Source organism: Rhinopithecus roxellana, chromosome 1 (assembly GCF_007565055.1).
Source record: "Rhinopithecus roxellana isolate Shanxi Qingling chromosome 1, ASM756505v1, whole genome shotgun sequence".
Lineage (NCBI taxonomy): Eukaryota > Metazoa > Chordata > Mammalia > Primates > Cercopithecidae > Rhinopithecus > Rhinopithecus roxellana.
The window spans coordinates 90,979,005-90,985,055 of record NC_044549.1 but is presented as its reverse complement, the minus strand read 5'-3'; positions in this window follow the sequence as shown (position 1 = coordinate 90,985,055).

Genomic DNA, 6,051 nt, shown 5'->3' with positions numbered 1-6,051 from the left:
AAGGTGGCTTGTCACTGCATGAGCATCTCTGGTTCAGTTTATACTGAAAGCACCATACAGCGCACTGGACTCGGCCTTTGGTGACAAGGATTGTAGCCCTGGCTCTGCTGCTTAACCTCTCGGTATTAGTCCCATCAGTCTGCCCTACAGGATGGCTGCAGGACTCAAATGAGCTAGCGCATCTGGTGACCCACAAAATGCCATGCAGATGCAAGGTGATATTAACCAGACACCAATAGCTATGAGGCTGGCCCAGAAAGTGGGCACAATTCATTCAGTTTATTGACCCTGTCAGGGAAAGGAGAGCCCTGTGATGGGAGACCTAACTGACCCTGAACCAGGTTTTCAGCAGAGGCCCTGTGACCCTGACAATTGCCATAGCCATCACTGAGCCTGCAGTGAGCCAGACACTACCCTGGATCTTTCACACATTCACCGATTTAAGCAACACAAGAACCTTGTGTGGGTGTCCCCAGTTCACTAATGAGGAAGCGCTCAGAAGGTAGAAGCTCTGCCCAGGACTGTGCAAATGTAAAGCCAGCACCTGGGTCTGGCCCGTCTCAAGAGTTACTCCCCACTGTAGCATCAGGGTGGGAGCTGGGGGGCTCTCAGCTGTAATCCAAGGGTGCTTCTCACACCAAACCTTTGTATGAATTGGTCCAGATAAAAGGTCAGCCCACTCACCTCAGGACCCCTAGTCTACCTACTTGTCCTTCCCTCCTTTCTCAGCAGCAAAACCCCCTTTAAAAAAAATAAATAAATAAATCTTTGATCATACTATGTAATATGCAAAAAAGTGAAACCACTTTGGTTAAAGGTGAGGATAGAGAGGCCATGGCCTGGCCCAGTGAGCCCCCCAAGTCACTCCACAAAACCCAAGCCTTCTGATACCAACATGAAAACAGCTGCTTCCTTCCTTCCATTACTCAGAAAAGCAAAGCCCAGGAAGGCACCTTCACGTGCACTACTGAGCGTAGAGTTCTACACTGAATCCTTGAGCCACATCCACATCTGCCTCCCTGATATGCTCTGTGCTCCTCAAGCCTGGGCCTGGGCTTCCTATGGTGCTGGCTGCTGTCACCAAGTAACTACCGAGAAGGAACTAGTCCCGTGTCACTCTGGGTTGCTGGTAGGTTAACAGGTCCCTGGCTGTGTGCTCTCTTTGTAACTTGCACCACCAAGGATCGGTTAAGATAATTCGGGGTTAAATGAAGTTTGCACCATAATAGTTGTTTATGCTTACAGTGGCAACACATTAACTATTCCTGGGGTAAGAGGAGACCCCAAAATTAATTACCACAAAATAACCTAGTCAAATAGAAATACTATCTGTAAAATTTGCAGGGCAGTTGCCAAGCCCAAATGAGATAAAAGAAAGGGAAAGGCATAGAGTTCTGGTTAGGGCCAAATGGCGCTAGCAGCCACATGTTTTTTAATCCTTTTGCAGAAACAAAGCAACTGTGACAGCAAAAGAAACCCACAGACCCTAGAACATGGAGTAGGCCAAAGCCTTCACAGACACAATACCTCTGAGACATCAGCAGGGCGAAGAAAGGGGAGTTTTTATGGTGCTATAAGCCAGAGACCCCAAAAATTGCCATCAAATACTCATCCATTCTGAGTAGAAAACTCAGCAAGCCAATGTGAAAACAATTCCCAAAACTAGAAGATTCACAGGCTTCCATTTACAAGTGCGCCCAGAAACACTAACGGGAGACCTTCCACTTCTGCATATAAAGGATTAATGGTTATAAGAACTTCCCAGCCAGGCATGGCGGCTCACAACTGTAATCCCAGCACTTTGAAAGGCCAAGACGGGCGGGTTGTTTAAGCCCAGGAATTCAAGACCAGCCTGGCCAACACGGCGAAACCCCATCTCTACTAAAAATACAAAAATTAAGTGCAGTGGTGGGCCTGCAGTCCCAGCTACTCGGGAGGCTGAGGCACAAGAATCGTTTGAGCCCAGGAGGCGGAGGTTGCAGTGAGCCAAGATTGCACCACTGCACTCCAGCCTGAGTAACAGAGCGAGACTTTGTCTCAAAAAAAAAAAAAAAAAAAAAAATTTCCTTGGCTGGGTGCAGTGGCCAGCACTTTGGAAGGTTGAAGGAGGAGGATCTCTTGAGCCCAGGAGTTTGAGATCAGCCTGGGCAACACAGCAAGAGCCTGTCTCTTTAATAATAAATAAGAATTTCCCTCACGCTATAAACAACTACGAAATCAAGAAAAATATATGAAACAACTACTGCTTTCAGACATAGGACAACAGGCAGTGTTTGGGAAAAGGGAAACAGGTAAGCACAACAAATGCCCCAGATTACTACCCAGAAGCAGTTTCTGGGCCAAAAGGTAAAGAGACTCCAGAGTGTAGTAGTCTCTGGGACTTGAAGAGACGGAAGTCAGAGTTCAGGAAGACCAAGGCAGGCCGGGCACGTGGCTCACACTTGTAATCCCAGCACTTTGGGAGGCCGAGGCGGGCAGATCACCTGAGGTTAAGAGTTCGAGACCAGCCTGGCTAACATGGTGAAACCCTGTCTCTACTAAAAATACAAAACCTGGCCGGGTGTGGTGGTGCACCCCTGTAATCCCAGTTACTCAGGAGGCTGAGGCAGGAGAATTGCTTGAATCAGGGAGGCGGAGGTTGCAGAGAGCAGAGATTATGCCACTGCACTCTGGCCTGGGCGAAAGAGCAAGGTCCCAACTCAAAAACAAACAAACAAGAAAGACCAAGGCAGAACTGAAGGCAGAGGAGGACGAGAGGAGGGAGCTGCACAGAGCAAGCTCCTGAGAGCTGACGGGTCTCCTGGAGTCTTTGGCCAAGTACTAACCTTCATATATGAAGGGTGAAACCAATAGACCAAGCAGCTGGAGCTCACATAGGGATGGGAATAGCCCATGTTCCCAGCAACCAGAAAAAAAGAGACATTCCACACAGAACAACAAATATAAGAGTGGCAGCAGGCCAGGCACGGTGGCTCACGCCTATAATCCCAACACTTTGGAAGGCTGAGGTGGGTGGATCACGAGGTCAGGAGTCCGAGACCAGCCTGACCAAGATGGTGAAACTCCATCCCTACTAAAATTAGCCAGGAGCAGTGGCGGGCGCTTGTAATCCCAGCTACTCAGGAGGCTGAGGCAGGAGAATTGCTTGAACCTGGGAGGTAGAGGTTGCAGTGAGCCGAAATTGTGCCACTGCACCCCAGCCTGGGTGACAGAGCAAGACTCTGTCTCAAAAAAACAAAGGAGCAGCAGCCAACTTCTCATCAGAAAGTAGGCAAACCATAAGAAAATTAACATCTTTAAAGTACTGAAACAATTAAAAAAAAAAAAAAACCCCATCAGTCTCAAATTCTATACCTACTGAAAATACGTATTTTTTTAAAACAGACTCTTTCAAATAAAAGCTGAAAGAATTAATCACCAGCAGAGCTGCCAATACAAGAAATGTCAAAGAAGTTTCCTTCAGGCAGAAGGAAAAACGGGCTGGGTGCAGTGGCTCACACCTGTAATCCCAGCACTTTGGGATGCTGAGGCAACAGGATTGCTTGAGCCCAGGAGTATGAGACGAGCCTGACCAACATGGTGAGACCCTGTCTCTACAAAAAAATACAAAAATTAGGGTTTACAAACATGACTTCAGGCCCAACACGGTGGCTCACGCCTGTGATCCCAGCACTTTGGGAGACCTAGGCAGGTGGATCACTTGAGTTCAGGAGTTTAAGACCAGCCTGGAGAACATGGCAAAACCCCATCTCTACTAAAAATACAAAAATTAGCTGGGTGTGGTCACGCATGCCTGTAGTCCCAGCTACTCGGGAGGCTGAGGCAGGAGAATTGCTTGAACCCAGGAAGTAGAGGTTGCAGTGAGCCAAGATCACGCCACTGCACTCCAACCTGGACAACAGAGCAAAACTCCATCTCAAAAAAAAAAAAAAAACAAATATGACTTCAACATATTGCAAATACCTTCAACAACTCCAATATCCCTTTACAGATATCCCCTTACAGGCTGAGGTGGGAGGATCAGTTGAGCCCAGAAGGCAGAGGCTGCAGTGAGTTGAGATCACACCACTGCACTCCACCCCAGGTGACACAGAGTGAGGCCCTGTCTCAAATAAAAAAGAAAAGAAAAATGAATCTGCACTAAGGAATAAGGAGCAACACGATAGTAAATACCCGAGTTCATAAGACTTTTTCTTAATTTCTTTAATCTCTCTAAAAACATTGGCTATTTCACATGCATTGTGGGGCTCATAGCTTATGTAAAAATAAAACGTGTGACAATAATATCACAAAGAATAGAAGTGGGGAAATGAAAGTATTCTGTGCTACAGTTCTTACACTACCTGTGAAAGGATATCGTAGTTGTTGAAGGTATTCTGCAATATACTGATGTCATATTTGTAAATCCTAGAGCAACCACTCAAAGAATACAACAGCACAGTATAGTAATAAGCTGACGGTGAAGACAAAATGATACCATTCAAAACCCTCTAAAAGTGGTTATGATAAGGGAAAGAAAAGGAAGAACAGATGGGACAATGGAAAAACTGGTGACTTACAAATAGTCTGGAGATTAACAGTAATGTGCAAACATTGGTGTTTTAATTTTCATAAATGTATTATGGTTATATAAGATATTCACATTAGTGGAAACTGAATTGGGGTATTCAGAGAGAAAGATTTCATCTTCCATATGTTTAAATTTTCTGCTGGAAGCAAGCATTTATAATCAAAATTTACCTGGGATACTTGGTAATTTATAATCAAAATTACCTGAGATACTTGAAACAGATTCTGGGGCCCCCACACCAGACTTACTGGATCAGAATCCAAGGATGGAGTCTTATAAACATGCATAAAACCTATGAAGCTTTCCTCATGAATCCAACACAACCCAACACAGGTCTGTATCTGGAAATTGAGATTAGATGGCCCTCCAGGCCACGTCCCACCCTGAGGTCCTATGGCTCTTGGCAGTCCATAGACTAAAAGGCTGGATGACCAGCAAACAACGCTGAGAGAACAGTTTCAGTACAGCGGTGGGGATGAGAGTCAAGTTCGAGTTTTGAGGGGCCAGGACACAGTAAAGAAGAGGACACAAGGAAAGGGAAAGGAAATGGAGATGGTAACATGAGGGGAGGGTGGGATCAGTGCACAACAGATGTTTTCAGGATTAGGAACCTCGGTGTATTTTAAGGCAGAAATCAGAAGCCATTGGAAGGGAACAGATTGAAGACACATGAGAGGCAAAGTGTTAGAGCTTTGGCCCCAAGATGGCCGGAGGCTAGGGAAGCCCCAGTGAGAGAGGCAGAGCTTGGCGAAGAGGAGGGATGAGAGAGCGTGGCTAAGGTTACGGAGGATTTAAGAGCGATGGCCACCTACCTAGAATGAGCCCCATGTGGCTGCTGAGCATTGGAAACATGGCTAGTCCAAATTGAAATGCACTGTAAGAACACATACTGGATTTCAAAGACTACACACCTGTAATCCCAGCACTTTGGGAGGCAAAGTCCAGCAGATCACTTAAGCCAGGAGTTCAAGACCAGCCTGGGCAACATGTCAAGACTCTGTCTCTACAAAAAATACAAAAATTAACCAGGTGTGGTGATGTGCACCTGTAGTCCCAGCTACTTGGGAGGCTGAGGTGGGAGGATCATCTGAGTCCAGGGAGGTGGAGGCTGCAGTGTGCCGTGATAGGCTACTACACTCCAGCCTGGGTGACAGAGCAAGACCCTGTCTCAAAAAAATATATATGTATATTCATTTAGACATATGCTGTTGCACTCTTAGACTACAGTATGGTATCAGCATAAGTTTTATATTCACGGGGAAACCAACAAAATTCGTGTGACTCACTTCATTGTGGTCTGGAACCAAAGCTGTAATGCCTCCGAGGTATGCCTGTATATTTCTACTGGAAAATGTGAATCTAGAAATTATGGAAGCTACAACTAGGACAAAAAGAAACCCCACCAAATGGCCCTATATCAAAGAATAAAATCTCTTTCTAGAACCCCAGAATCTGCCTCTTTCAGACTGAAGTTTAGCCAA